Source organism: Malurus melanocephalus, unplaced genomic scaffold (genome assembly GCF_030028575.1).
Source record: "Malurus melanocephalus ecotype Western Australia unplaced genomic scaffold, MMel_1.1 scaffold_488, whole genome shotgun sequence".
Lineage (NCBI taxonomy): Eukaryota > Metazoa > Chordata > Aves > Passeriformes > Maluridae > Malurus > Malurus melanocephalus.
The window spans coordinates 39326-49402 of NW_026623720.1; positions in this window are offsets into that span (position 1 = coordinate 39326).

The window sequence follows — 10077 nt, forward strand, 5'->3', positions numbered from 1 at the left end:
CTTTTCCTCAGCTTGCACCAAGCGGAGTTGCTGCGTGTGGATGCCAGCAGGAGAAATAAAATTAAAATGGGTGAGGACAGGTGACCCAGCAGAGATCTCAGACAAGGACAGGTGATCCAGGAAGGATCCTGGGCAAGGGCAGGAGATCCAGGAGGGATGCTGGATGAGGACAGGCTGCTGCAGGAGGGATCCCTGGTGAGGACAGGTGATTCAGCAGGGATCTCAGACAAGGCCAGGCTGCTCCAGGAGGGATCTCAGACAAGGACAGGTGATCCAGGAAGGATCCTGGATGAGGACAGGTGACCCAGCAGGGATCCTGGATGAGGACAGGTGACCCAGCAGGGATCCCAGGTGAGGACACGCTGCTCCAGCTGGGGGAGCACCCACCCCGTTCCTCCTCTCCCCCATCCCTTCGGCTTCCCGCACCTGGGAATTGCTGTAACACAAAGGCTATGCACTAATGGCTGCCCACCCGCAGGGATGAATATATCCATTTAACGTCCAACTGTGCAGCTCCTGCGTTCTCTTTGCAAATCAGCCTCAAACGTGTGCGACAGCCAGGGCACGGCAGTGCGTGGTGATGGCGATTCCCTGCTCGGGGCAGAAATGGGGTGACCACGGCCATGTGGACACATAGTGAGGGGGGACACCCCAGCCTGGGTTTTCTGAGGAAAAGCAGCCAGAGGCCAGTAATTTGAGCATTTTAATTTTATTTCTCCTGCTGGCATCCACATGCAACAACTCTGCTTGGTGCAAGCCAAGGAAAAGAACTCCGGTGTCTGTGCCTGTCTTATCTCTCTCCTTCTTTTTCAAAGGGCTGTGATTTTATGTTTGTTTAGAGATAATTTCACTGGCCCTYGAGTTTACCAACTGCTCTGGCTCCCTGTACAGTCAGATCGCTCTGCTGTGTATGTGSAGGGCTGTTTACAGCTGCTGATAAACTCTGGAGGCAACAGGGACAGCCACTGCCATACATTAAGTGCTGCAGCRTAAAATAGGAGGAAATTAATCTTTTATTTCTCTCCCTTTATAAGCTCCCACTCGTGTTCTATTGCTGTTCTTGTAAGTTATGAAAAGGTTTATTTTCCTGTAAGCATGTTCCATTCTAGCACCCAAAAAAAAAAAAAATAAAAAAGAGCAGCGTGTAAAAAGAGGATAAAATCCCTCCTGGCAGATCCTGGGAATAAGGATGGGGAGAGATTTATCTGAAGGAGGAAGGGAGYGAAATTAAGAGATGGGATTTACACTAAACAGCAGGGAAATGTGCGAGCAGGGAGAGCCCCGAGGCACAGAAGAGCTTCCAAAGGCAATGGCTGCCATGCTGGGATCGCAATATTTGGGGAAATATTGTGGAGTGTGGGAAGCTGGCAGGGATTTCGTATCCCAAACTGCAGGAGATTCATTTGCAATAAATACTGGGAGCAAGCAGAGCCCTGTCTCCTTCACATCCCTTTTCCTCTTGGCTTCAAAATTCTGTTGATTTGGGAAGTTCCTGGAATTGGTGAGCAGTGACACGAATCCCCCGAGCTCCTGAGGTTATCTCACGGTTCACAGGGGAGTTAATCCCCCCCTGCTGATGGCCTTGGTGACTGTCACTGCTCTGGGGACAGACACAGTGCAGGCAGAGCCCCACTGGGCCAGGAGGAGGTGGCTCAGTCACARCCTCATCATTTGTGTCTCTAAAAAGTGACCTTTCCCCACCCGGTCGGAGGGGACTGAGTGACAGCACGGGGCTGATGGCAGCTGTAAATCTTGGCCCAAGAATGACTTGGAGATGGAAATTCATTGCTGCACCTTCGGCAGGTGGTAAAACCCATTGTAAATCTTTGAAAGGCTTGTCAGGACGTTAATGGATTGAGCTCCCGATGCTTAAATTTCACAGCTTCCAGTTCTCCCAAAATGTCACCTGGAGGACTATGAAGAAGGACAAGGGGACACCCTTGGCCTTTGGTGAGCTCTGACAGTGGGGACGGCCCCAAGCTCTGGCACTGGAGGGAGAGATGGAGGATTCTAGCCAGGACACAGCCTGGGGTTCGCGTGAGGAGTTTGTTCCTGCCCCAGAGCCAGCTGTGGGACAGCACAGGCAGCAATGCCACCCCCACTGCCTGAGGGGACACTTTCCTGGGTCACCATCTCCACTGCATGCGTGGACACGTCCTCCCCACGTCCCCTGCCAGGGTGGACACATCCCCAGGGTCCCAAACTCCACTGCCTGGATGGACACATCCTCCAGGTTCCAAACTCAATTTCCTCGGTGGACACATCCTCCCCACCTCCACTGCCTGTATGGACATGTCCTTGGGTGTCCATCTCCACTGCCCAGGTAGACACGTCCCGTGGGTTCCAAACTCCATTTCCTGGGTGGACACATCCTCCCCACATCCCCTGCCCAGGTGGACACATCCCTCGGGTCCCAAACTCCACTGCCTGGATGGACATGGCCCCTGGATCCTCACCCTCACAGCCTGGATGGACATGTCCCCCAGTCCCCATCTCCACTGCCTGGGTGGACGCATCCTCCCTTACATCCTCTGACCAGGTGCACACATACCCCGGGTTCCAAACTCGATTTCCTGGATGGACACATCCTCCCCACATCTCCTGCCCAGGTGGACATGTCCCTGGGTCCCCACCCTCACTGTCTGGGTGGACATGTCCCTGGGTGTCCATCTCCACTGGCTGGGTGGCATGTCCCCCAGGTCCCCATTCTCCACTGCGTCCCCATCCCCACTGCCTGGCTGATGTGCACCCCACTGCTGCCACTCTGCTGCTCCCTCCCCTCCTGTTCTGCCTTTGGGCACCAGGACAGGGCTGCCCCAGCTCCAGCCCCACATCTGGGGGCAGTGGAGGATGGTCAGACCTCACCGTGCCCCTCCCAACACCCACCCTGGGGATTCAGCAGCAGAATGAGGAGTGAAAAGCCAAATTCCTTCCCTGCAGCCCAGGGAAGGTGTCAGGGCTGACCTGGCAGCAGCAGACAAATAGGCTGGGGGCTGAGTGGCATTAATGTGCCTGTGGTGGCATTAATTTTACCTCTGCCTTGCCCAGGTGAGTGGTGCTGTGGCAGCACCTCCCCGAGAGGAGGAATGATGATCCCTATTTATCTTGTCTGGCKTTTCAGCTCTGGAAGCATTTTTAATTCAGTTTTCTCCATTTTCCCCTCTTTTTGTCTTCCTGGATGTAAGTCCCATTAAAATCTGTCTTGTTGGCTGCTTTGTCGAGCCCGGTGATGGCAGGCAGGGGAGAGGGATTTCAGGTATTTCTCTTCCGAAGGTCTCTCCTGACTCACAGCCAGTTAACCCCTTGCTGTTTCTAAGCTACTCCTGTTGCATTTTCTTTCATTTCTCTGAGGAAACAAAAGGCAAAAGACGATCCTGCTCTTGCGACAGTCCTGAAGTCAGAGAGATTGCAAAATTAAAGCAGTGTTATTTAATTTGTCTTGTCAGGAAAATTAATGCACAAACACCAGAGGTTTATGTCCAAAAAGGAGGCAGAGGAGTCCTGTAACTTTATTTGTGAATAAAGGGAGAGGCCATGGGCATTTTCCATGGGGTCTCTCAAATTGATAGAGGACGCAGCCTCTTTTATCCCAGTTTCCTGGCTGCAGTTCTCTCTCTCTTTCCCCATGGGCTGAGGGACTGGAGAGGTACAGAATTCCCAAATTAGAGAGAATTCCCAAATTAGAAGACCCACCCTTCTAACATACACCACCCCCCCCCACCCCCCCACCCTTCCTTTTCTCCTTTTCCATGTGTCTCTGTGCTCTTAGTTCAGTCAATCAATGGAATTCCTATGGAATTCCTTCCCATTATTTCTTCCATCTCTCACTATCCGGCTTTATCTACCAGCAGACTCTGTTTGTAAAGACCCTCCCTTCTTATTCTCTCGGTTTCCATGTCCCTTCTGTAAAATCAGACGTGGATTTGCATGAACAGATCAAAGCGGTGCCCGGGTGATTCGGATCCATCCCTCTCCTGCCGGGCTGCGCTCAGATTTCCCAATTTCCCGATTTCCCAACGAATCCCTCGCACCGATGGGGAGGCAAGGGATGCTCTGGCACAGCTCCTCCGGGCAAGTGAACCCCAGGGAGTCCCTGGCTTTTGGGGGGCTCAGGAGCGGGGAAAAGCTGTCAGGCTGCCCCGGGGACACGGCAGCGGCTCGGGCAGGGCAGCGACAGCAGGACATGGAATAGGGAACACAATTCAGCACTTAGAAATAGAAAACTTATTCCCCTAAGCCTGGTTCTAACCAGCAGCCCCAATTCCTGCCTTCCTGCCCCTCCCCACGGCTCATGCTGCTGGCAGACACTGACTAAAAGTGCATTTTTACCGTCTTGATGTCAAAAACTGCTGCCAGCTGGGAGCTTTCAGTGCATGAACTGGCTCTGGTGGGACTGTCGGGATTTGCAGCGAGCAAACAATAGGAAACAACATTTTTCAACAAATCTTCTGTAATTTCAACATCGTGCCATTGATTTTGGGTCCCTTGGGCTGCGGTAGCTGAACCATTATTGGTTTGTGTCATTAAGGACTGGGGCAGGGGAGCTGTGCGAATCCCCGAGGCAAGGGAGTAAATATTAGGGCTGGTTTTTCTTTTTTGTGTCTGTTACTGCCTTTTTTTTTTTCTTTTTTTTTTTTTTCCCAATAAGCTGCTACACCACAGGAGAGCCCAATCAATTAAAATAAAGCAAATTAAGAGTGGAAAAATATTAGGCAGAAAGACACAAGCTGAAGGGATTTGCTGGTGCCGTTCAGGGTCACAGCGGGAAGCACTGGAGCAGTGCTGCTGCTTCTCCCTTTCCTCAGATTTTGGTGCTGATGTCTCAGCTGATTAACAGCTGCCTTTAGGGTCAGGGTAGACCCTTGGCATCCCAAAGGCGTCCCAGAAGCAGCCCTTAGCTGTCACACCTCAGCACAAACCCCAGCAGCAGAGAGCACCCGCTCCCTAAGCCGTGGGGGCCATGGCATTGCGCAGCATCCCCTTTCCAGGTATTCCTAAACCCTCTCAGCCTAACCCAAGCATGGAAAGGGCCAAAACACCCAGGAGAGCCCCCTGAGGGGCAGCAGGACCTGCTGGGACAAGGGGCAGCATCACCTGGGCTGGGATGTTCAGGCGGAGCTGCCAGCGATGAAGGGACCCCGGTGCGCAGGTCGCCTCCTGCACAAAAGGAATATCATAGCATGCAAATGCCGTTTGTATTGTGATCATTAGCTCGAGCTGTGGGAGGTGCCTGATATCASTTAAATCCTTCCAGGGGCTCCCGCAGAGCAGCCGAGAACTTCTTAAGTGCACAGTGGCATTTAAGAGATTGCTGCCTGCTCCGAGCAGATGCTCCCTGGATTAGACAGCTCAGCGAGCGAGACGGCTTCAAATGAAAACAAAAAAAAGATGCAATATTTATGGGCTGCTCTGCGTATGCCAGAAATCGGAGAGGAGCACATCGTGTCTGGGTAGCAGAGGTACAACCAGAAATGGACCTGCAAACACCCAGAGTTTGGCTCCAAAGGCAGAGCAGCAGCAGTGGAGGCTGCAGTGGGGATGGGTGAATTAACATTTCTTGAGTATTTACAGTAATTTACACCATTCTTCCCTGTGAGGGTGGCGAGGCTCWGGCACGGGCTGCCCAGAGAAGCTGTGGCTGCTCCATCCCTGGAAGTGTTCAGGRACAGCTTGGATAGGGTTTGGAGCACCCTGGGATAGGGGAGGTGTCCCTGCCATGGMAGGGGGTGGCACTGGATGGGCTTTAAGGTCCCTTCCAAYTCCAAACACTCTGTGGTTCTGTGATTCTCTGATTTYRTTCATGSTTTGTCTGYATCCACGACARTYCTGGCCTGGCCCTGCYGGGGTGGCAGAGTTGGAGCTGCTCAAATACACTGGGGAAGGACAAAAAGACCTCCAGGGTCTCTGCCAGACTTGCAGAGATCCGTCTCTGCCTTTCTCCTTGGCAGTACAGGCACGGGTAGAGGCACCTGCCCGTGTCCAGCACCTTCCCTCAGTCAGAGTGTCCACCAGCTCGTTCCCAGCCTGGCCAGAGCCCAGCCACCCTGGGGTGTCCACCAGCTCATCCTGAGCCTGACCAGAGCCCAGCCACCCTGGGTTGTCCACCAGCCTGATCAGAATCCAGCGCTCCTGGAGTGTCCACCAGCTTGTTCCTGGCCTGTCCAGAGCCCAGCCACCCTGCAGTGTCCATCAGCCCATCCTGAGCCTGGCCAGAGCCCAGCCACCCTGGAATGTCCACCAGCTCGTTCCCAGCCTGGCCAGAGCCCAGCCTTCCTGGGGTGTCCACCACCTTGTCCCAAGTCAGTCCAGAGCCCAGCCCTTCTGGAGTGTCCACCAGCTCATCCCGAGCCTGACCAGAGCCCAGCCTGGCACCGAGGGAGGGGCAACAGCACACACAGCCCCCACCTGCCCTTCTCTCCATCCCTCAGTCAATCCCAGGTTCAGGGAAGCAGCCGAYGCTGCCCTTTTGTGCCTCAGCATCCTCACCCACGCCTGCTCCCCTTCCATGTGCTTCCCCTTCAATCTGCTGCCCGCAGAGCTGTCCTCTCCTTCTCTGGATCAATTTTTGATCCCTCTCTGCTGAGTTCTGACTTCTGAGGTTTCTCCCAGGTGCGGGTGCTGMAGGGGTTGGCACGGAGCAGGCTGGGCACAGGAAAGCTCTGCGCTCAAATCCTGCGGGGGAGAGTGGCAAAGTGCTCTGCTGTGGCTGGAAATGCTCTCCGGAGGCTCGGGGCCAGCCCCGGGAGCGCTCTGCTGCTGCGCTGTCRCTATAGATGGCAGCATTGGCGAGCCAGAGGCTCCTGGGCTGCGCTGGCGGGGATGATTCAGGCACAGAACGACGGAAAATGTGATACAGGCGATCCCGAGCACACACAYTTCCCTGGCTGGGGCTGCACCACCCTCCGAGGTTGGGCTGAGATCGGCTGCACCGGACCAGGCTCCTGGGAGCCTCCAGCTCCTGTGAGCTTTGGGTCACTGCCACCCACCGCAGTGGGGTTTTGTCACCCCAAACCCTGCTCCAGCTCCTCTGCCCTGAGCTTTAGGCCACTGCCACCCACTTCAGGGGGCTTTTCTCACCCCAAAACCTGCCCCAGCTCCTCTGCCCTGAGCTTTAGGTCACTGCTACCCATCTCAGGGGGCCTTTTTACCCCAAACCCTGCCCCAGCTCCTCTGCCCTGAGCTTTAGGTCACTGCCACCCACCGCAGTGGGGTTTTGTCACCCCAAACCCTGCTCCAGCTCCTCTGCCCTGAGCTTTAGGCCACTGCCACCCACTTCAGGGGGCTTTTCTCACCCCAAAACCTGCCCCAGCTCCTCTGCCCTGAGCTTTAGGTCACTGCCACCACCACAGCAGGGTTTTGTCACCCCAAACCCTGCCCAAGCTCCTCTGTCCTGAGCTTTAGGTCACTGCCACCCACCTCAGGGGGCTTTTCTCACCCCAAAACCTGCCCCAGCTCCTCTGCCCTGAGCTTTAGGTCACTGCCACCACCACAGCAGGGTTTTCTCACCCCAAACCCTGCCCCAGCTCCTCTGTCCTGAGCTTTAGGTCACTGCCACCCACCGCAGGGGGGTTTTCTCACCCCAAACCCTGCTCAAAAGCATCCCTGGGTGGGGGGATGCTGCCACGGGCGGTTTGAGAGCACCACACGGAGGATGGAGAGCTCTCACAGCGAGCTTTTTCCAAGCCCTGGTGTCTCCAATATTTATAGTGACTGACGGTAACTCAAATACGGTTTGTGGTTCGACCTGACGGACCTGAAGCCCTAAATCACACGAATCAGCCGAGCGAAGCGCTTTAACCTCTGCCCCCTCCGCCGTAAAGAGCGGCTCCCGGGAGCGTTTAATGAACTGCTGGTGCTGCCAGCAGACTCCTAATGCTCCCTGTCCCTCCCCTGGAAGTCCCTGCCCCATTCCCCGAGCTTCCTGCGATGTTCTCCGGTAATTCCTGCCCTTCTGCCGGGTGTGGAGACCGGCTGGGCTGGTGATGGGTTTGTGGGGTGCCCCTTCCCTGGTTATGGCTCTGAGAGTGGGACCTGGAACGTGCCCAGAGGTGGCYGGACAGGAGCAGGGAAGATTCTTTAATTCCCAACCTTCTCGGAGGGGAAAGGGGGCAGAGAGGGACCAGTGGCCCTTTGGGACCCAGAAACTCTGATTTGTGCCCTRCAGRGRAAGGCTGCTGAGYARCAACAGGCAGGAACAAATTCCMAAAACAGRTAAAGGAAGCAAAAGCCTCCTGAGAGCACTGACAGCGAGAGCAGAGCTGTGCAAAATCCCRTCCAAAGCCTCCATTATCTCAACAACTTTCCTATTTATTTTCCAGGCATGACACCCTCTGTAACCTCCTGTTTTACTCAGAAGGGAAATCCCCCTTATTTTTTATTTATTTATTTTAATTGAGAACCCTGGTGGAAAACAAGCTTTGCTTCCAGAAACAATTACATTCCATCTCTTAACTGGATTAGGTAACTTGATAAAACTCCAGTGGAAAAATATTTGCCCATATTTAATCATTTGTTGACTTGGCACCTCACGAAATAAAGCAAAATTAAATAAAAATGTTTAAAGGGCAACCCGCTTGCTGATAAATCCAGCCCACTCCGAGCAGTTTATTACAGGAGCAACGATCCATTAGCTCACACATAAATTAGAATCGTGCATCCCGTTTATGGAGTTGCAAATTGTTGGCTGCTGCTGTTGTGTCAAAARTAGGCTGTGCCAGGAATGAATCATGGTTGTTTTTTGGACTGCCTGCTCTCGGCAGTTTAGGGTTAGGTAGGATGAAAATAAAAAGGAATTCAAGCCCTTTGTTTGATTTCAGAATATCACAGAATGTCTTGAGTGGGAAGGGACCCACAAGGATCATCCAATCCAACCCCTGGCCCTGCACAGACACCCCAAAAATCCCACTCTGTCCCTGAGAGCACTGTCCAAATATTCCTGGATCTCTGACCATTCCTGGGGAGCCCATTCAGTGCCTGAACACCCTCTATGGACTGAACTTTTTCCTGAAACCCAACCTAAATCCTCCCCTGACACAGCCACTCCCCTGGGCCCTGTCCCTGTGGCAGAGAGCAGAGAYTGGTGCCTGATTTTGTTGTGCTGCTTGCACAAACAAAGCAATCACGGTGTTTGCATGGTAACGGGGTCTGCAGCCGTGAGATGAATCCTCTGCTGGTGCCCTGAAAACCAACCCCGTCCATCCATCGAYCGCAGCTCCGTGTTCCCCCTGCCCACGTGTGGGAATAAAATCCAGCCATCAATATTCTGCCCAGGTGCGCCTGCTGCTGTGCTCCTTATTGCAGGTCAAATCACCTCCCGAGGAGATTCCCATCATTTCTCAGCCTGAAAGGAGGGAGGGAGCACTGCCTGCCACAGGCACTGCTAACAGGGAAATGAGAGGCTGTGGGGTTACCTGGGGCTCCCAGGTGATCATTACGCAGCTCCAGTGGCAGGAAAACAATTGTTCTGGGGGGAATTGCAGCAGGAATGGGTTCAGTGAGTATTGGCATCTTTAACCCTGAAAAGGCTCAATGGGATGAGGGGTTTCCAGCTGCTCAGCCTGGATGGGGTTTCCAGAAGCATCAAAATCCTCAATTCCACGGATAGCCCACCTCAGAGCGATGAGCTGGTCCAGCCTGTGCCCTTCATGCCCTCCAGCCCCAGCAGAGCCCACCCCAAACCCACAGGAAGGGTTTGGGCACAAACCCACAGGAAGGGTTTGGGCAGAGTTTGGGGTGCACCAGCTGCACATGGGTGGGTGGGATGTGCTCCTGCAGTGGGTGGGATGTGCTCCTGCAGTGGGTGGGATGTGCTCCTGCAGTGCTCAGCCTGGCAGATGTCACACAGAGCAGCACACAGGGCTGGGCACAGGGCCCCACTGCCTTTGGGGGGCATTTGTGCTGCTGTCAAAGTGACCCAAAGGATCATCTCACTCCTGCTTTTCCTGGGATCTCAGCTCAGCTCAGATGAGAGGGGTCAATACCTGCAGTTCCTCAAAAACCTGAAATTTCTTTACTAGAACTGTGACTGTGAAGAGCAGAGTTTGGAAAACTGTAGTTTCTTTGTAGTTTCTTTTTTTT